The sequence below is a fragment of the Oryctolagus cuniculus genome, chromosome 17 (assembly GCF_964237555.1).
Source record: "Oryctolagus cuniculus chromosome 17, mOryCun1.1, whole genome shotgun sequence".
Lineage (NCBI taxonomy): Eukaryota > Metazoa > Chordata > Mammalia > Lagomorpha > Leporidae > Oryctolagus > Oryctolagus cuniculus.
In genome coordinates this window covers 60804441-60826381 of record NC_091448.1, presented here as the reverse complement: position 1 = coordinate 60826381, position 21941 = coordinate 60804441, and the positions used below count along the sequence as shown (strand labels likewise).

Genomic DNA, 21941 nt, shown 5'->3' with positions numbered 1-21941 from the left:
CATGGACCTCGGAACCAGCATCGGAACCTCTCGTCTAAACACCTGACCTGCACTGCGGGTAACTTACGATGCACCTTGCGTGATGTACATTTAAAAACTCATGGTTTACACAGGGTTCCATACGATCTGCGTCCTCAGGGGTCGCTTGGGGTCCTGGAACGTGCCCTCCGCAGAGAGGGGAGGGCGGCTGGGATTTGTTACCCTGAAGTGAAAACGAGTCCGAAGTAGAGCCGTGAACCCCAGACACAACACCAGACACACCCGAAGGAGAGGATTCCCAGCACGGGGCGGGCATCGTGACCCCCACCCCGCCCCGCGGGGGTCCCCCACCATCCGCCCCGGAGGCGCCTCCTCCCGACCCCTCAGTGTCCGCGCCCCGCGGGCACCGCCGGGACCCCGGGCCACGAGGGGCCGCGCGGCCGCGCCGCTCCCTCCTCAGAGGCCGAGGCCGCCGGGCGGCGTCTCCGCAGGAGCCCTGCCCGGCCGGGGCTGACCGAGAGGAGCCACGCGGACGCCGGGGTCCTCGCTCTCCCTTCCCGGCTCCCGCTCCGGGACGGGGTCAGGGCCGACGGCGCCGCTCCGGCCGCGGACACCGGGACTCGCCAGGCCTGAGGAGCCGGCGCCGCGCGGACGCGGGAAAGCTCTCGGCCCGGCCGAACCCGCGCCCTCACCTGGCGCACGGCCGCGGGCCCGCCCTTCCCGCCGGCGTCCGCCGCTGCCGTCCTGTCCAGGGATCCAGGGATCGGCGCTGGAGCCCCGCACGGCCGTTAGGTGACCGCGCAACCCCTGGCCGAAGGACAGAAAAGCCGGGCCTCGCGGAGAAAATGGCGAGGGGGAAGCTCAGCGGCCTATTTATAGCCTCGGTGTTAAGGTGGCGGGTCCCGGAGACTCATTCTGATTGGATGATGCGGAAGGGCACCAACCAATCAAAAAGCGAAGACAGGGCCGGCGGCGAGGTTTAGCAGGTTAGGCCGTCGCCTGCGATGCCAGCATCCCTTACGGAACCACTTGTGTCCCTGCAAGTGGGAGACCCAGATGAAGCTCCTGGCGCCTGGTCCAGCCCTAGGCCATGGCAGCCATTTGGGGAGTGAACCCGCGTATGGAAGCTCTCTCTCTCTTCCCCTCTCCCCCACCCCTCCTGCGCCTTCAAATAAAAAATAAATTTTAAAAACAATTGAAAAAATTTAAAAAGAATCTTCTCATGGTGAGCATTTGGCCTAGTGGTTAAAATGACGTCTGGAGGCCGCCGCTGTAGCAAAGTGGGTAAAGCTGCTGCTTGCGGTGCCTGCATCCCATATAGGCGCTGGTTCAGGTCCCGGCTGCTGCACTTCAGATCCTGCTCTCTGCTACGGCCTGGGAAAGCAGCAGAAGATGGCTCAAGTGCTTGGGCCCCTGCACCCACGTAGGAGACCCAGAAGAAGCTCCTGGCTCCTGGCTCCTGGCTTCAGATTGGTGACGCTCCGGTCATTGTGGTCATCTGAGGCGTGAACCAGCAAATGGAAAGATATCCACTGCCTGCCTCTGCCTCCCTGTAACTGCCTTTCAAATAAATAAATAAATAAATCTTAAAAAAAAAGTTAGTGAAATACATTCAAAGATAAGGGAGCAATTGGTATTTTAAAAAAAAAATGACACCTGCATCCCACATTGCAGTGCGTGGGTTCAGGTCCTGCCTCTGGCTCTTGTTCTAGATTCATGCCAGTGCAGGGAGGCATCAGACGATGGCTGAAAGAATTGCGTTCCTATCATTCATGAAGGAGACCCGGATTGGGTTCCTAGCTCTTGGCATCAGCCCAGGCCCCAGCTGTCGTGGGTATTTGTGGAGTGAACCAGTATATGACTGCTATCTTTCTCGCTCTCTCACTCTCTCTCTCGCTCTCTCTCTCTGCCTCTCAACTAAATATATATAATAAATTCTTTAACTAAAAAATTTCTTGAAATTCAAGTTGCTGGGTCAGTGATACAGCAGATCAGGGTCAAGGCTGAGATGTTCATTTGGGAACAGACTCTAAAGAGGGAGAACTGGAGCATGTCTGGCCCAGGAACCCAGAGAAGCCAGTTCGGGCAGGAGGGCGTGGTCAGACAGGAAGGAGGTGGTGGAGGTGAGGCGGCTGACTGACCTAGGAGACTGTGGGGTGTGCCCACACAGAGGCCGCTGGCACCCGACGCAAGGTCAGAGGTGATGGGGACTCCCCTGGCGGGGCCGGTGGGTGGAGTGGAGGAGGTGCTGAGAACCGACCACCAATCAGACGCAGCGCTGGGAAGGAGCATGCAGAGTGGAGGGTGCACCTGGGGGTGAGTGGGTTTCTCTTCCTCGTCAGCCACCCAGATATTGGTGCAGGGGACCACAGGGGGCCGTGGGGGCTTTCAAGCAATGCAAAGCAGCTCACTTGTACCTCTGCCCCTCCGCTACCCCTCACTAGAGGGAAGCAGGCACAGGTGTCAGCCTCAAGGGCTCTGGGGTTGCTCTGAGGGGTGGGGTTGTAGATAAGGTGTAGGATACTGGAGACCAGGACTGACCCCGTGTGAGGGGGCACTGATGACGCAGGGGAGGAAGGGCAGGCAGCTAAGCTCCCATCTGCTGGATCAATCCTCAGATGCCTGCAAGAGCAAGTACTGAGCTGTGCTGAAGCTGCGTCGCCCGTGTGGTTGCCAGGAACCCAATGACTTGAGTCAACACTGCTGCCTCCCAGAGCCTGTATCAGCAGGAATCTGGAGTCAGGAGCCAGAGCTGAGTATGGAACTCAAGCAGTACAATATGGGAGCAGGCATTTTAACCAGGGTGGGGTTCTTTTTTTTTTTTTGAAAGATTTACTTATGGGGCTGGTGCTGTGGGACAGTGGGTTAACGCCCTGCCCTGAAGCGCTGGCATCCCATATGGGCGCCGGTTCGAGACCCAGCTTCTCCACTTCTGATCCAGCTCTCTGCTATGGCCTGGGAAAGCAGTAGAAGATGGCCCAAGTCCTTGGGACCTTGCACCCACATGGGAGACCCAGAAGAAGCTTTTGGCTCCTGGCTTCAGATCGGCGCAGCTCTGGCCATTGCGGCCAATTAGGGAATGAACCATCAGATGGAAGACCTCTCTTTCTCTCTCTCTCTCTCTCTCTCTATCTCTATCTCTATCTCTATCTCTATCTCTATCTCTCCCTTCCCCTCTGTCTCTGCCTCTCCTCTCTCTATGTAACTATGACTTTCAAATAAATCAATAAATCTTTAAAAAAAATCTCACTAGATTGTCTAAAATTTTTTTAAAAAAGAAAGATTTATTTATTATTTATTTCAAAGTCAGAGTTACAGAGAGAGAGAGAGGTCTTCGATCCACTGGTTCACTCCCCAATTGGCTGCAACAGCTGGAGCTGCACCGATCCAAAGCCAGGAGCCAAGAGCTTCCTCCAGGTCTCCCACAAGGATGCAGGGGCCCAAAGGCTTGGACCCATCTTCTGTTTTCCCAGGCCATAGCAGAGAGCAAGATAAGAAGTAGAGCAGCCAGGACTCGAACCAGCACCCATATGGGATGCTGGCACTGCAAGCAAATGCTTACCTGCTACACCACAGCGCTGGACCCTCCCAATTAACTTTATACCTTTACACTTCAGGAAAAAACATCCACAAAATAATTTCTATTTTTCCGTCTTGGGAAATTAAAACTCTGCCTTGATAATTTTGTTTTCTAGCAACTTCTTTTATTTGTCCAAGGGAACATTCTTTGGAAAGTATTAAGCCAACTAAATGAATGTTGCCATTGAGGCTCAAGGCCAAAAAGGAATGAGTTTCTCCTAGTACCAACTATTTTTTAAAGATTTATTTATTTAAAAGGCAGAGTTAGATAAAGAGAGAGAGAGAGAGAGAGAGAAAGAGAGATCTTCCATCTGTTGGTTCACTCCCAGGTAGCCGCAGTGGTCAGAGCTGAGCTGATCTGAAGCCAGGAGCCAAGAAGTTTTTCCGGGTCTCCCATGTGGGTGCAGGGGCCCAAGGACTAGGGCCATTCACCACTGCTTTTCCAGGCACATTAGCAGAGAGCTAGATCAAAAGTGGAGCAGCTGGGACTCAAACCGGCACCCATATAGCATGCCAACACTGCAGGATGCAGCTTTAACCAACTGTGCCACAACACCGGCCCCTCTAGTATCAATTATATTAAAGACAATTGAAACATAAAAGGAAAATAGAAAACGGTCGCCATCCACTACTGGCTGTCTTGGCTAGCATGGAACAAATTGTAGGAAAATACTGATACTTTCTAAACAGGTAACTTTTGTACTAACATATCCCTCAATTCCCCAAATTCTTACACGTTGCTTTTAAGGAGTAAAAAAAAAAAAAAAAATGAGTCTATCTAAATCTGAAAGTACTGGGGCCAGTGTTTGGCACAGTGGGTTAAGCTAATGCTTGCAAAAACTATACCCCATATTGGAGCACCGGTTCAAGTCCTGGCTGCTCTGCTTCCTATCCCACTTCCTGCTAATGTGCCTGAGAATGCAGTAGAGAATGGCCAAAGCCCTTGGGCCCCTGCTACTCACGTGGGAATGAACCAGTGGATGAAAGAGTCTCTCTCTTTCTCTCTCTCTTTCTGTCTCCCTCTCTGTTACTCTACCCTCTCTGTCACTCTGCCTTTCAAATACATATTTTTTAAAAAAGCTTTATTGTAAACACTCTCATCAAAGACTTCACACATCACCCAAATGAAGCTGCTTCTTTTCACCCACAAAATGGAGACTGATAAGAGATCTATCACGGAAAAGAAGACACGCAGAGAACAGCATAAAAATGTCCTTTCTCCCGGTAGGCACTGGAAGTCGTTGCCTTAAGTGGACAAGTGCCTTATAGACCTTAGTGCCGTAGAACTTGGAACTATTTTAGTTGACTCAGATGTGTGATCTGTGAGGCTTTGGCAGATCCGAGTGAGGAGGACAGGAAAGAAGAGTGTTGAGTGCATGTGAGGAGCCCTCGGTGCAAAACACTCGTGCGGCTTGGTGTGCACTTGTTCAGAGCAGCAGGTGTGTGTAGTGTGAGCCCTGTGAATGCACGCGGGGCTCCTGGGATGTCCAGGACTGGGGGCGGGGGCCACATTCTGGAAAACTAACCTGCACTCCACAAGTTGAGCTTTTATCTTAGAGATAGTCACATCTCTGTAGACACTGAAATAACACAATCTGCTAAATAGCCAACTCAGGTAACTCGCTTTTTGATGATGTGATTAATCTTATTTGCATAATTAAATAGTTTTTTTAAGGGAATTAAGTTGACAGGAGCCCAAGTACTTGGACAATCTTCCATTGCTTCCTAAACACATTAGCAGAGAGCTGGATCATAAGTGGAATAGGGGGGTCTGTGCTGTGGCGCAGCGGGTTAAAGCCCTAGCCTGCAGTGCCAGCATCCCATATGGGTGTCAGTCAAGTCCCGGCTGCTCCACTTCTGATCCAGCTCTCTGCTATGGCCTGGGAAAGCAGTAGAAGATGGCCCAAGTTCTTGGGCCCCTGTATCCGTGTTGGAGACCTGGAAGAAGTTCCTGGCTCCTGGCTTCAGATCAGCTCAGCTCTGCAGTAATTTGGGGAGCGAACCTGCGGATGAAGACCTCTTTCTCTCTCTCTCTGGCTCTACCTCTCTCTGTAAATCTTTCAAATAAATAAAATTTTAAGAACGAGGAGGAGGAGGAGGAAGAGGAGAAGGAGAAGGAGAAGAAGGAGAAGAAGAAGTGGGACTCAATCTGTGCTCTGGTATCAATGCCAGCGTTGCAAGTTCCGGCTTAACCCACTGTGTCACAACACTGGCCCCGAGCCAGTGGTTTATGCAATCCAATGAAAATGTTTTCCTTTACTAAAAAAGGTCAGGGGAAATTGTGATGACTTTTCCATCTGTTCCCAACAATACAAGGCTGTCTGTGTCCTTCCATAGCTAAACCATGTAAACATGCGACCAAGTTGTGCGTCTTACCAGAAAGTGGCCACAAAGGTCAACCACAGGCCAGCCCAGAGAAGGGACCTCCTGGGACAGATGTCACCTTCCCTCACTTTGTCCACTATGCAGTGGCCATCCACTGCGTATGCTCAGTGGTGTTTTATTTTTGATCTTCAAGATGTGTTTATGTCTAGAAAGGGAATCAAGCAAGATCTCTATTCATTTGTTTCTTAACTATGATGGGAGCAGAGGTTCTCAGGCTAACAGAACCAGTTCTCCCTGCACCAGGGCAGAATCTGCCTCTTCCATCTCCTTCCACTCAGCGCACAGCACTGGGAATGGCGAGGGGGGCTCGACCAAGTGTGTGCTAAGCACAGCCTGGCCCAGGGAGGCCCAGAACACCCTAGACAATGGCAGCAATCAGCCATGACTGTGGAATGTGGAGGGTGTGCTGTACTCTGTATTTTAAAGACACTGCTTTTTTGGAAAACCGTTCATTCCTTTATTATCTATGCCTTGTTTTGTTCAAAAAGTATTTGAGAGACTGAAGAAAGGCTTTAAAGTGCATGACGGGGTGGGCACCGGGTTCTAGTCCCAGTTGCTCCTCTTCCAGTCCAGCTCTCTGCTGTGGCCCAGGAAGGCAGTGGAGGATGGCCCAAGTGCTTGGGCCCTGCACCCACATGGGAGACCTGGAAGAGGCACCTGGCTCCCAGCTTCGGATTGGCGCAGCGCCGGCCGTAGCAGCCATTAGGGGGTGAACTAACGGAAGGAAGACCTTTCTCTCTCTCTCTCTCTCTCACTGTCTATAAATCAACCTGTCAAAAAAAAAAAAAAAAAAAGAGAGCCGGCGCCATGGCTCAATAGGCTAATACTCCGCCTTGCGGCACTGGCACCCTGGGTTCTAGTCCCAGTCGGGGTGCCGGATTCTGTCCCGGTTGCCCCTCTTCCAGGCCAGCTCTCTGCTGTGGCCAGGGAGTGCAGTGGAGGCTGGCCCAAGTGCTTGGGCCCTGCACCCCATGGGAGACCAGGATAAGCACCTGGCTCCTGGCTTCAGATCAGCGCGGTGTGCCGGCTGCAGCACGCTGGCCACAGCGGCCATTGGAAGGTGAACCAACAGCAAAGGAAGACCTTTCTGTCTGTCTGTCTCTCTCTCATTGTCCACTCTGCCTGTCAAAAAAAAAGTGCATGATGGGGATGAGTGTTTGGCCCAGCAGTTAAGACACCCATATTCAACACTGGAGACCCGGATTCAATACCCAGCCCTGGCTCCTGACTTCAGCTTCCTGCTAAAGCAGACTTCAGGAGACAGTGTGGATGGTTCAAGCATTTCAGTCCCTGCATCCTACAAGGGAGACCTGGACTGGGTCCTTGGCTCTTGGCTCTTGGCTTCAGCCTTAGATATAGGCATCTGGGGAGTGAACCAGAAGATGAGCTTGCTCTCTCTCTCTCTCTCTCTCTCTCACACACACACACACAAATAATTTTTTAAAGTACCTGACTTATTGTGACTTCTAAAAATATTTATAGGGGGCTGGGCTAAGCTGCTGCCTGCAATGCCATCATGCCAGTTCGTGTCCCAGCTGCTCAAGTTCCAATCCAGTTCCCTGCTAATGGCCTGGGAAAGCAGAAGATGGCCCAAGTATTTGGGTCCTGCACTCACATAGGATTAAGTTCCTAGCTCCTGTCTTCAGCCTGGTTCAGCCCTGGATTTCCTGGCCATCAGTGGACCAGTGGACAGAAGACCTCTCTCTCTCTCCCTCTCTCTCTCTCTCTCACTCACTCTCTGTCTCTCCCTCTCTGTTCATAGCTGTGCTTTTCAAATAAATAAATATTTAAATATATATTTATAAAATTTTCTTATTAAGAGATACAAAATATATGACCTTGGATCAAAGGGATTACTTTTCAGACTCAGGTTTTTTGTTTTTTTTCTGGGTTTTTTAAAGATTTGTTTGGCCGGCGCCAAATAAATCCTCCACCTGCGGCGCCGGCACACAGGTTCTAGTCCCGGTCGGGGTGCCAGATTCTGTCCCGGTTGCTCCTCTTCCTGTCCAGCTCTCTGCTGTGGCCCGGGAGTGCAGTGGAGGATGGCCCAAGTGCTTGGGCCCTGCACCCCATGGGAGACCAGGAGAAGCACCTAGCTCCAGCCATCGGATCAGCGCAGTGCGCCGGCCACACCAGCCACAGCGGCCATTGGAGGGTGAACCAACGGGAAAGGAAGACCTTTCTCTCTGTCTCTCTCTCTCACTGTCCACTCTGCCTGTCAAAAAAATAAAAAGAGATGATTTATTTGAGAGGTAGAGTTACAGACAGAGAGAGGGAAAGACAGAGAGAGAGGTCTTCCATCTGCTGGTTCACCCCCCAAATGGTCACAAAGGCCAGAGCTGCGCCAATCCGAAGCCAGGAACCTGGAGCTTCCTCAGGGTCTCCCACTTGGGTACAGGGGCCGGAGCACTTGAGCCATCTTCCACTGCTTTTCCGGGCCACAGCAGATAGCTGGCTTGGAAGAGGAACAGCTGGGACACAACACCGGCCCCGAAATTGCTGCTTTCAAGGCAGAGTAGTCACTGCATCTGTGCTCCGGGCTGCGAGGAGAGTGCACGCAGCAGGCCGGGTCTCCAGCCTATACTGCAGTTCTGTCCACTGCTTCTTCCAAGGTCACTGCCACTCCCAGGACGGAGCCCCAGGTATTGCAGACCATGGCTACGCCCTTGGCTGACTGGGTCCCTGCTTCACAATGGCCTTGCCTTCCAACCATCATCTACTGACAGTCAGAACCAGGCATGACAAACAGTGACGTGACATGCTCAGTCCCATGCTGCAAAACCCTGCAGAGTAACATTGTGGCCCCGCACCAGGGCCTACAGTGACCTGTGTGAGGAAGGCCCTGAGTGCACCTTGGCCTGGAGGTCTGACATTGTGCCCTGAGCACACCTTCAGACTTGCAAGCAATACAGTGTCCCCATGCACTGGGCTCCAGTCGCATCAGCCCTGCATGAAGACCCCCCTCCTCCAGAGGGCTCAGCTGTATCCTCCTGAGGCATGTAGATCACTCAGCCAAGAATTCTGGGGATGCCAGTGTGGCGATGGCAGCTGCTTCTCATCCGTGAGGTTGAGTTGAAATGCTGTCATCTCAGGTCCTCTCTTATGATGCCTCTCCACACTGTCCTGGCTTCTTCTCCACGAGGTGCCCTGTCTCTCTTCTTATCTCAAACCCTAATCACAACCTGCACTTCCCTCTCTCTTATTCGTCACCTGTCTGTAAGCTCCCTACCCGTCCTGTTCTTGATTGTATTCTCTGTGGGGGCACAGTGAAGAATTGGCCCTCCATGAACACCTTTTGGATCAATAAAGAGTCAAAACAGTTGCAAAACAAAAATAAAAGGGCCGGCACTGTGCCTTAGCAGGTAGTGCCGACATCCCATATGGGTGCCAGTTTGTCCTGGATGTTCCACTTCCAAACCAGCTCTCTGCTATGGCCTGGGAAAGCAGTGGAAGATGGCCCAAATCCTTGGGCCCCTGCACCTATGTGGGAGACCCAGAAGAAGCTCCTGTCTCCTGGCTTTGAACTAGCCCAGCTCCAGCCATTGCAGCCATGGGGGGAGTGAACCAGCAGATGGAAGATCTCTCTCTCTCTCTCACTCTCACTCTCTAACTCTGCCTTTCAAATAAATAAATATAACCTTTAAAAAAAGTCACCTTTTATAGTAAGGGATAGTGAAAATACACTTTATGATACTCAGGAGAGGAAGTGGTGGCTATACACTTGGTATTAGACCCCAATAATCAATTGCCGAGTGAGAAGAGAGGCAGAGGCACTGCTTCTGCCTCCCCCAGCCTCTCTTGAGCTCCACAGGATCATGGATCAGCAGGGTGTGATTGACAACTTCCAATGATGCGATTTTCTCATCTTGGGCGTACACCTCGGGAGAAAAGAGCTCTCCTGGTCTACATCCAGCACCATGGATTGCTGAGTCAGTCGTCAAATGCAGGGCGGCGTTTTACTGAAGCCAGTTCTTAATTTCAGGGATGCCACAATGTCAGTAGTCTCAATCACTCCAGCAGGTCATTCAGGAATCATAGAGTTATAGCTGTTCAAGCTATTGAAGAAGTGTAACCACTTAGTTGGAGGGAGAACAGATTCAAGACCAGAGCCTTGGAGCCAGGCAGCTCCAGGCGGTGGGTTAAAGCAGGAAGCAGCAAAGAAGACCAAGAGCTGTCAGGGACGAAGGGCCGTAAAGGCAGGGGCTGAAACCATCATGCAAAGAAAGGCATCAGGCGGATCCAGTATTACAGAGGGCCAACACCAGCCACACTGAGGACTGACCGCTGGATCTGGTAACGTGTAGGTCCTTGGTGACCCAGAAAGGATAAGTGTGGTGGGATGGCAGCAAGAAACGCCTGTTTAGAGGACTGTAGTAGATGGAGTGGCCTCCCAAAAGAACCTCCAGTCCTCACCCTATGTCCTGTGACCATGTCGCTGGGCAGGAGAGCCTTAGCAGGTGTCACAGATGTCACGGCCATGGGCCTTCCCAGAGGCACCCCCACACCAGTGGGCTCAGTCTGATGGCAGGAGTCAGAGAACTTAATCTGGGCTGAGTGAGAGAGGGGACACAGAAGGGCAGGTCAGAGAGAGCTGAGGGGGCGAGAGAGAGACGGAGCCCATGACTGTAGACAGGAGCCACATGGAAACATGGCACCAGCCTGCAGGTGACAGACAGCAAGGAAAGGGGGTCCTCAGTACTGCACCCTTGAGGAACAGAGTTCAGCCCAAAATCTGGATGAACTCAGCAGCCGCCTCCTCCCCAGAGTCTGTAGTACAGGGATGCAGCCCTGCCCACACCTGAGCAGGCTTACGGGACCCTATGCAAGGCCGCCCGGCCAGGACCACCTCCACTCCTACCCTGCACAGCTCTAATGTAGGGAATTCCTGTTGCATTACGCCGCAGGATTCATGGTGCTTTGTTACAGCTGCATTTTTGTAAGTAATTGTGAGGAGCGTGTGGTGGCACGGCAGTTTAAGCCTTTGCTTGGGATGCCCACACCCCATGTCAGGAGTGCCCAGTTGAGTCCCAGAGGCTCCACTTCTGATCCAGCTCCCTGCTATTGCTGCACTGGGTGATGCTCTCAAGTAGTTGAGTTCCACCCACAGGGGAGACCCACGCTGGAGTTCCAGGCTCCTGCCTTCAGCCTGGACAAGCCCTGGCTGCTGTGGCCATTTGGGGAGTGAACCACAGGATGGAGGATTTCTTACTGTTTCTCATTCTCTCTCTCCCTCCCTCTCTCTCTCTCTCTCTCTGTAACTCTGCCTCTCAAATAGGTAATTTAAAAAAAATGTGTTGCTTAAGTTTCACATACTTTTTAATTTCCTCGATTTTTTACTGCTACTGGTTTTTCATTTTACTCTGTGTTGGAAATGAACTTTATATGTTTCTATCTTTTAAATTTGTTATGGCTTTTTATAATTCGCTCTAGGCTTAATTGAGTCTATGGTCTACAGGATGTTGTATTTGCACTTGATAAGAAGGTATATTCTGCCGTTGTTGGATGAAGTGTTCCAGAGATGTCTGTTAGATATAATCGATTTATAGTGTTGCTCTGACCTTCCACTTCCTTGTTGACCTTTGGTCGAATTTTTCTGTACGTTTCTGAAAGCAGGTTGTGGAAATCTCCAGCCATTTTGGTCGACTTGTCTATTTCTCCCTTCATTTTGTCAGTGCTGTTCCATGTATCTTGGTCCTTTGCCATTGGCTGGATATTTATCTGGGAATGTTATATATTTTTGACAGTATTAAGTGTCCCTGTTTCTCTCTAGTAACATTTTCGTGTTGTTTATCTTGCCTGATAGCACAGCAGCCACTCCAGCTTTCTTGTGGTTGCTACTTTTATTTTTTCATTCTAAAAGGCCCAATGCACGTCTCTTTCTGCTAAGTCCAACATCTGAGCCCTCTCACAGGCAGTTTCCTGGCCTGCTTTTTCCTCCCAGTGTGTGGGTCATGCCTTCCTGGATTTTTTGCTTACTTTTTTTTTTTTTTTGAAAAGACATTGTAGATCATAGCAATGCTGGGTGTGATTCTCCTCTCTCGAAGGCTGGTTGGTTTTTATCTTCTCATTTATTTGCTTAGTGATCAGCTTAATATTTTAATAAAGTCTGTTTCCTCCCTGCAACTCTTGATTTTGCTCCTCAGAGAGGCTCAGCTTTTTCCATGTGTGCAGACATTCAGGACAGCAGTGCATGGGGAGGGCTCTCTTCCTCTCTTCCCCTAAACACACCCAGCTGTTGAACTCCATGAACCACTGGCTGGTTGCGTTATCATTTCCCACAATGTCCTGAGTTATAAATTTTGTGCCCCACAAAACTAATCCAGTCAATAACGGCTCTCTTGAAGGGACATTGCATGACACCCACCGCGCGTGCTGTCTCTTTTTTGACATTTCAGCTTCTTTTGATGAGATAGAAATAGGCAGGAAGTTTGTTTAGGATTGCTGAGATGCAGGTCACAAGCCCCTGTGTGTAATTCTATCCTCTCACTTGTCTATCAAGACACCCCCTTTCCTGGGATGTTGCTGCTTCATCCGGGACCTATCAATATTTATAATGAGCTCCACATGGAACTCGCAGAGGTGCCGTATAATTCATTCCCAGGTAGCTCCATGCCTGGAAAGGCACAGCCCCAAGCTCGTAAGAGACCATAAGAAGGGAGGGGGTCTCTCTTCCACCACAGACTATGGCTGGAGGGACTGCCTGGAGCCCTGTCTGTCTTCCTTCTCCCACCCATTCTCTTCGCAGGCAAATCTGGCCCACTGTCTACTCATGACTGCGACTGATTTCTCTACATGGAGCAACCCATGCTCACATGTGTGTGTGTGTCCACTTTCTCATCTTCTAAATAAACTTTATCTGATTGTGCTTTTTATATATGTCAGTACTTAGAATGTGTATCTTTGTACATGACCAGTCAAAAAAAATTAATACCTCATTACCTACATCACTCTTATCGTATTATTCACAATTCTCTCTTGCAGACTGGCTGGCCCTACAGTTTGGCCTGATCTTGACTCTGTCCCTAATTGCCTTTCCCCACAATCCCCATAGTTCTCCAGAGCACCTAAAAGCATGTGTGCCTTCATTCTCCATTACCAATGAGGTCGATTCCTTTGGGAATCGACTGGGAGACATCCGTTTAAGATGTCTGTTTCTATCATCCCAGGCAAAGTCTCTCTCTTCAGTGCCCTGGGGCTGAGGCTAGACATAGTGGTCTGGACGAAATGAGGGCAGTTGCTTGGGGTCCCCAGAACCAGGGTCCCCAGAACCAGCAAGGGTCCCAGTATGTGCTGTGAAACTGCACCCAAGTCAGAGTCTTCAGTCCATGTGTAGAGGCCCTGCAAAGAAGGTTGCCTCCATCTCTTGGCTATAGCACCTTGAACACAGGTGCTAGATCAGGATGCTAGCATCCCATATGGACACCGGTTCGAGCCCTGGCTGCTCTGCTTCCAATCCAGCTCCCTGCTAATGCATCTGGGAAAGCAGCAGAAAATGGCCCAAGTGCTTAGGCTCCTGCACCCATGTGGGAGACCCGGAGGAATCTTCTGCCTCCTGGCCCAGCTCCAACAATTTGCAGCCATCTGGGGAGTGAACCAGAGGACAGAAGATCTCTCTCTCTCTTTTTTCTCTCTGTCTTTCTCTGTCTCTCTCTCCTTCTCTCCCTTTCTCCCTCCTTCCCTCCTTCCCTCTCTCTGTACATCTGCCTTTCAAATAAATACATCTTTAAAAAATAATAATAAGGGGTGGAGCAAAGATGGCAGAATAGTGAGGGCGCACACCAATAGTCCGGGAAAAGATATTTAATAAAAGTTGAATTACTGTAGCCTCAGGAAAAGGCTCAGGAAAAAATTACAGAGGAAACTCTTCTGGATCTAGTGGATGTGACACAGAGGACCTACGGGGAGAGCAAGGTCACCCACCATGTGGAAGCCGAGCCGCCGCGGGAGCCGAGCCACGTGAGTCACAGAGTGTGCATGCCACTGCGGGAAGGGGAGGTGAGACAAAAAACCTCAGTAACCAGAGACACTGGCGGGGAAAGGCAGAAAGAGCCCACAGGGAATGAGGCCTGAAGCCCCACGGGGGAAAGTTCACCAGGCTGACTGGAGGAGAGAAAAAATGAACAAATAAGGGGAACCGGCACGGACATTAACCTCTCTCTCCACTCACCTTACAAAGCTGAGCAAGACAAAGAGCAGGCACCATTTTATGTATGTAAGAGGTGCCTGCCATTAGCCAACCAGAAAAACCTGACTCTGGTTGGGAGAAATAACAGGAAGTTAAGACCTAGTTAGTGAAAGTGTGGAGCTAACGAACTGAGACTGTGAAAATCTGACAGGGGGAGAGAGAACTCACCGAGTACACAAACTCGGTAACTTGTGCAAACTGGTAAGAGACTGCAGAGAAACTTGAGACCACACTGAGGGCTCCATAAACTCTTTGTGTGCTCCCAGGGGTAAGCAAACAAATACCCACAGGGGCCAGATTTCATACATCAACTACCCTCAATCACACTCAGCTGTGTGGAATTACTTCCCAACTGAGTCAGAAAAAAAAAGAGAGAGAGAGAGAGAGCAAGCGAGTGAGAGAACAATCTGGGTGGATCACCTTTGGCACACCCTTAACCCTGAAGAACCAAACAGAGCTCTCTGGCCACACCCATTACAGCCTCTAAGGATCCATCAAAAGCAGACAGTCCACTGAATCTAGAGTCACAGTACAATGAGAAAAAGCACCACAGCAAAGAATCCAAAGAATATCTCCAATATGACAAACAACAAACGCAGAAACTGAGGTAACAAGAACAAGGAAGACACTATGATGCCCCCAAATGAAATAGACACCCCAATTCAAGATTATGAAGATGATGAGATAGAAGAAATGCAAGATACAGATCACAAAAAAATTGATAAGAACATTAAGAAGTTCTCAAAAACAAATTCTCAAACTACAGAAATCCTTAATGGACAAGATAGAAAATCTCTCTTGTGAAAATGAAATATTAAGGAGGAATCAAAATGAAATGAAACAACTAGTAGAACATGAAACTGTGATAGTGATGAGAAATCATAATGAAATGAAGAATTCAATAGATCAAATGACAAACACATTAGAGAGCCTTAAAAACAGAATGAGTGAAGCAGAAGAGAGAATATCGGACTTAGAAGACAGAGAACAGGAAAATATACAGTCAAACCAAAGAAAAGAAGAGGAAATTAGAAATCTAAAACATATTGTCGAGAATCTTCAAGATACTATTAAAAAACCCAACATTCAGGTTCTAGGAGTTCCTGAAGGCATGGAGAGAGAGAAAGGATTAGAAGGCCTTTTTAGTGAGCTACTAGCAGAGAACTTCCCAGGTTTGGAGAAGGACAGAGACATCCTAGTACAGGAAGCTCATAGAACCCCTAGTAAACGTGACCAAAAGAGATCCTCATGATGACACATTGTAATCAAACTCACCACAGTGAAACATAAAGAAAAGATCCTAAAATGTGCAAGAGAGAAACATCAGATTACTCTCTGAGGATCTCCAATCAGACTCACAGCTGACTTCTCATCAGAAATCCTACAAGCTAGGAGGGAATGGCGAGATAGAGCCCAGGTACTAAGAGAGGAAAACTGCCAGCCCAGAATATTATATCCTGCTAAGCTCTCATTTGTGAATGAAGGTGAAATAAAGACCTTTCACAGCAAACAGAAATTGAAAGAATTTGTCGCCACTCGTCCAGCCCTGCAAAAGATGCTTAAAGATGTGCTACACACAGAAACACAGAAACACGGTCATCAATGTGAAAGAAGGTAAACGAAGGAAACCTCACAGCAAAAGATCACAGGAAGTTCAAAACATATATTAGAAGATATCTTTGGGAAATGGCAGGGCAAAGTTACTACTTATCAATAGTCACATTGAATGTTAATGGCCTGAACTGTCCAGTTAAAAGACACAGATTGGCTGACTGGGTTAAGGAACAAAACCCATCTATTTGCTGCTTACAAGAAACACATCTTTCCAACAAAGATGCATGCAGACTGAAAGTGAAAGGCTGGAAAAAGATATACCATGCCAACAGAAATGAAAAAAGAGCAGCTGTAGCCATCTTAATATCTGACAACATAAACTTTACCACAAAATCTGTTAGGAGAGACAAAGAGGGGCACTATATAATGATTAAGGGATCAATTCAACAGGAAGATATAATGATTATCAATGTATATGCACCTAATTACAGGGCACCGGTTTATTTAAAAGATTTGTTAAGGGACTTAAAGGGAGACTTAGACCCCAATACAATAGTACTGGGGGACTTCAATACTCCACTCTCAGAAATAGATCAACAGGACAGAAGATCAACAAGGAGACAGTAGATTTAAACGACACTATAGCCCAAATGGATCTAACAGATATCTACAGAACTTTTCATCCTACACATAAAGCATTTACATTCTTCTCAGCAGTGCATGGAACCTTCTCTAGGATTGACCACATACTAGGCCATAAAGCAAGTCTCAACAAATTCAAAAGAATTAGAATCATACCATGCAGCTTCTCAGACCATAGTGGAATGAAGGTGGAAATTAGCAACTCAAGAATCCCTAGAGCATATGCAAACACATGGAGATTGAACAACATGCTACTGAATGAACACTGGGTCATAGAAGAAATCAAAAGAGAAATCAAAAATTTTCTGGAAGTAAATGAGGATAACAGCACAACATATAAAAACTTATGGGATACAGCAAAAGCAGTATTGAGAGGCAAATTTATAGCAATAGATACCTACATCAAGAAATTGGAAAGGCACCAAATAAATGAGCTTTCAGTGCATCTCAAGGATCTAGAAAATCTGCAGCAAAGAAGACTCAAATGTAGTAGGAGAAGAGAAATAATTAAAATCAGAGAAGAAATAAACAGGATTGAAAAAAAATTAGAAAAAATAAGCCAAACAAGGAGCTGGTTTTTTGATAAAATAAACAAAATTGACATGCCATTGGCCCGACTAACTAAAAAAAGAAGAGAAAAGACCCAAATCAATAAAATCAGAGATGAAAAAGGAAACATAACAACAGACACTACAGAAATAAAAAGAATCATCAGAAATTACTACAAGGACCTGTATGCCAGCAAACAGAGAAACCTATCAGAAATGGATAGATTCCTGGACACATGCAACCTACCTATATTGAACCAGGAAGACATAGAAAACCTAAACAGACCCATAACTGAGACAGAAATTGAAACAGTAATAAATGCCCTCCCAACAAAGAAAAGCCCAGCACCAGATGGATTCACTGCTGAATTCTACCAGACATTTAAAGAAGAACTAACTCCAATTCTTCTCAAACTATTCAGAACAATTGAAAAAGAGGGAATCCTCCCAAATTCTTTCTATGAAGCGAACATCACCTTAATTCCTAAGCCAGAAAAAGATGCAGCATTGAAAGAGAATTACAGACCAATATCCCTGATGAACATAGACGCAAAAATCCTCAATAAAATTCTCGCCAATAGAATGCAACAACACATCAGAAAGATCATCCACCCAGACCAAGTGGGATTTATCCCTGGTATGCAGGGATGGTTCAATGCGTGCAAATCAATCAATGTGATACACCACATTAACAGACTGCAGAAGAAAAACCATATGATTATCTCAATAGATGCTGAGAAGGCATTTGATAAAATACAACACCCTTTCATGATGAAAACTCTAAGCAAACTGGGTATGGAAGGAACATTCCTCAATACAATCAAAGCAATTTATGAAAAACCAACGACCAGCTGGCACTGCAGCTCACTAGGCTAATCCTCCACCTTGCAGCGCCAGCACACTGGGTTCTAGTCCCGGTCGGGGCGCCAGATTCTGTCCCATTTGCCCCTCTTCCAGGCCAGCTCTCTGCTGTGGGCAGGTAGTGCAGTGGAGGACGGCCCAAGTACTTGGGCCCTGCATCCCATGGGAGACCAAGATAAGTACCTGGCTCCTGCCATTGGATCAGTGCAGTGCGCCGACCGTGGTGGCCATTGGAGGGTGAACCAATGGCAAAAGGAAGAGCTTTCTCTCTGTCTCTCTGTCTCACTGTCCACTCTGCCTGTCAAAAAATTAAAAAAAAAAAGAAAAACCAACGGCCAACATCCTATTGAATGGGGAAAAGTTGGAAGCATTTCCACTGAGATCTGGTACCAGACAGGGATGCCCACTCTCACCACTGCTATTCAATATAGTTCTGGAAGTTTTAGCCAGAGCCATCAGGCAAGAAAAAGAAATTAAAAGGATACAAATTGGGAAGGAAGAACTCAAACTATCCCTCTTTGCAGATGATATGATTCATTATTTAGGGGACCCAAAGAACTCTACTAAGAGACTATTGGAACTCATAGAAGAGTTTGGCAAAGTAGCAGGATATAAAATCAATGCACAAAAATCAACAGCGTTTGTATACACAGACAATGCCACGGCTGAGGAAGAACTTCTAAGATCAATCCTATTCACAACAGCCACAAAACAATAAATACCTTGGAATAAACTTAACCAAGGACGTTAAAGATCTCTACGATGAGAATTACAAAATCTTAAAGAAGAAATAGAAGAGGATACCAAAAAAACGGAAAAAATTCCATGCTCCTGGATTGGAAGAATCAACATTATCAAAATGTCCATTCTCCCAAAAGCATTTATAGATTCAATGCGATACCAATTAAAATACCAAAGACATTCTTCTCAGATCTGGAAAAAATGATGCTAAAATTCATAGGGAGATACAGGAGACCTCAAATAGATAAAGCAATCTTGTACAACAAAAACAAAGCTGGAGGCATCACAATACCAGATTTCAGGACATACTACAGGGCAGTTGTAATCAAAACAGCATGGTACTGGTACAGAAACAGATGGATAGACCAATGGAACAGAATAGAAACACCAGAAATCAATCCAAACATCGACAGCCAACTTATATTTGATCAAGGATCCAAAACCAATCCCTGGAGTAAGGACAGTCTATTCAATAAATGGTGCTGGGAAAACTGGATTTCCACGTGCAGAAGCATGAAGCAAGACCCCTACCTTTCACCTTACACAAAAATTCACTCAACATGGATTAAAGACCTAAATCTATGACCTGATACCATCAAATTATTAGAGAACATTGGAGAAACCCTGCAAGATATAGGTACCGGCAGACTTCTTGGAAAAGACCCTGGAAGTTAATCCTGAAAGATAGGAAAAGGAGAAAGGTGTTGAGAATCTGCTAAATAAAGTAATAGTTGAAAATGTCCCATGTCTTTAAAGAGACACTGAAATCCAGATACAAGAAGCCCAAAGAACACCAAGTAGACTCAACCAAGAAAGATCTCCCTAAGGCAAATTCTAGTCATACTGTCGAAAGTTAGACAAAGAGAGAATTCCAAAGACAGCCAGAGAAAAGAATCAAGTTACATATAGAGAAAAACCAATTAGATAACATCAAGCATCCCACGTAGGTGACACTTGGAGTCCCCACTGCTCTATTTCCGATCCAGCTCTCTGCTGTGGCCTGGGAAAGCACTGGAAGACGGCCCAAGTCCTTGGGCCCCTGCACCCTCGTGGGAGACCCAGAAGAAAAGCAGTTCCTACCATTGTGGCCATTTGGGGAGTGAACCAGCAGAGGGAAGACCTCTCTCTCTCTCTGTCTCTACCTCTGTAACTCTAACTCTCAAATACATAAATAAATAAAATCTAAAAAAAAAGAAAAAAGTTCACCAAGAATATTATATCCAGCAAAGCTATCCTTTAAAAGTGAAAAAGAAACAAGGCATTTTCCAGTTAAGCAAAAAGTGAGAGAGTTCACCACTACAAGACCAGCCTTCCAAGAAATTCTGAAGGGCTTCCTGCATTAGAAATAAACATGAAAACACAGGACACCAACAAATACAGTAACAGAGCAGGTAGAATCAGTGTCCAATCAACAAAATAAACGTCTTAATTCTTTTCTATCAATACTTCCCTTGAATATAAATGGATTAAATTCTCCAACCAAAAGACTTAGATCGGCTGCATGGATAAAAAATCAAGACCCCACTATAGGCTGCCTACAAGAACTTACTTCACCAAGACACACACAGTCTGAAAGTGAGGGGTTGGAAAAAGATATACTAGGCAACTAGAAACCAAACTGAGCAGGCATAGCTATTCTGATATCAGGTAACACAGACTTTAAATTAAAAATTGTAAAAGAGATAAAAAGGACACTATATTTTTATACAACTCAGCAAGAAGACATAACAATCAGAAGTATGAATATACCCAACACAAGACCACTCAGATATATGCAGCAAATAGTACTAGACCTAAAGCAAGAGACAGACTCCAATACATCACAGTGGGTGCCTTCAACACCCCACTCTCACCAAAGGACTATCATTCAGACAGAAAATCAATAAGGATACATCAGAGTTGAAACCGACTATCGAGCAAGTGGACATAGCAGACATGTCCAGGACATTTCACCCGTAGCTACAGAACACACGTTCTTCTCATCAGCACACGGAACATTCTCCAGGATAGGACCCCATGTTAGGCCACACATAAGTCTCAGCAAATGTGAAAAGACTGAAATCATATCATGTAATTTCTCAGACCAGAAAGCAATAAAACTAGAAATCAGCAACAAGAACAGTGTAGGCCGGTGCCGTGGCTCACTAGGCTAATCCTCCGCCTTGCGGAGCCGGCACACTGGGTTCTAGACCCAGTCGGGGTGCCGGATTCTGTCCCAGTTGCCCCTCTTCCAGGCCAGCTCTCTGCTGTGGCCAGGGAGTGCAGCGGAAGATGGCCCAAGTGCTTGGGCCCTGCACCCCATGGGAGACCAGGATAAGTACCTGGCTCCTGCCATTGGATCAGCGTGGTGCGCCTGCCACAGGGTGCTGGCCATGGCGGCCATTAGAGGGTGAACCAAAGGCAAAGGAAGACCTTTCTCTCTGTCTCTCTCTCTCTCACTGTCCACTCTGCCTGTCAAAAAAAAAAAAAAGAACAATAGAATACTCATAAATACTTGGAAATTAAACATGCTACTGATTGATCAATGGGTCATCGAAGAAATTAAAATGAAAAACTTTCTTGAAACAAATGAAAATGAGAACACAACATATCAAAACCTGTGAGACACAGCAAAGGCAGTATTAATAGGGAAGTTTACAGCATTAAGTGTTTACATCAAAAAAGACAAATCCCTCAAATTAAAGATCGAATGATGTATCTTGAAGACTTAGAAAAATGAGAAAAAACCAAACCCCAAATCAGCAGGAGGTCAGAAATAATTAAGGATCAGAGTAGAAATAAAGGAAATTTGGAAATTTTCAAAAAACAACAAAGGAAAAAGTTGGCATTTTGAGCAGATAAAGAAAACAGTTAAACTTCTAGCCACACTAACAAAGAAAGAGAGAGAGAAAACTCAAATAAATAAAATTAGAGATGAAAAAGGAGATATTTAAATCAACAGCACTGAAATGCAAAATCTTACAAAAAATTACTGTGAAGAATTGTATGCTAATAAACTGGAAAACCTGGAAGAAATGGATAAACTCCTGGATACACATAACCTACTAAGACTAAATCAGGAGGACTGGCTCTGTGACACATTAGGTTAAAGCCCTGGCCTGCAGTGCCAGCATCCCATATGGGCACTAGTTTGAGTCCCAGCTGCTCCATTTCCCATTCAGTCTCCTGCAAATCTGCCTGGGAATGCAGCAGAGAATTGTCCAAGTCCTAGGGCTCCTGGCTTCAGGTCGGCTCAGCTCTGGCCATTTCAGCCATTTGAGGAGTGAAAGATCTCTACAATGATGAAAGATCTCTCTCTCTCTATCTCTCTCTCTCTCTCTCTCTCTCTCTCTCTCTCTCTCCTTGTCTCTACCTCTACCTCTACCTCTCTGTAACTCCTTTGAATAAATAAAATAAATCTTTAAAAAAAAGGACTAAATCAGGATGATATACAGAACCTAAATGGACTTGTAACAAGCAATGAGATT

The 21941-nt window shown here is 47.0% G+C and overlaps 1 protein-coding gene across 17 annotated transcripts in view; it reads right to left on the bottom strand.

Moving 5' to 3' along the window:
- LOC103347106 (uncharacterized) overlaps positions 1 to 21941 on the bottom strand; it is a 619502-nt gene that overhangs the window by 555887 nt on the left and 41674 nt on the right. Inside the window, exon 1 of one of the 17 annotated variants that reach the window (XM_070061483.1) lies at positions 672 to 6708. The exons of the other annotated variants lie outside the window; for them this stretch is intronic. The gene's annotated coding sequence lies outside the window, so the exon portion shown is untranslated. Of the gene's footprint in view, positions 1 to 671; positions 6709 to 21941 lie in introns of those variants that run through there. 17 annotated transcript variants of the gene reach the window in all.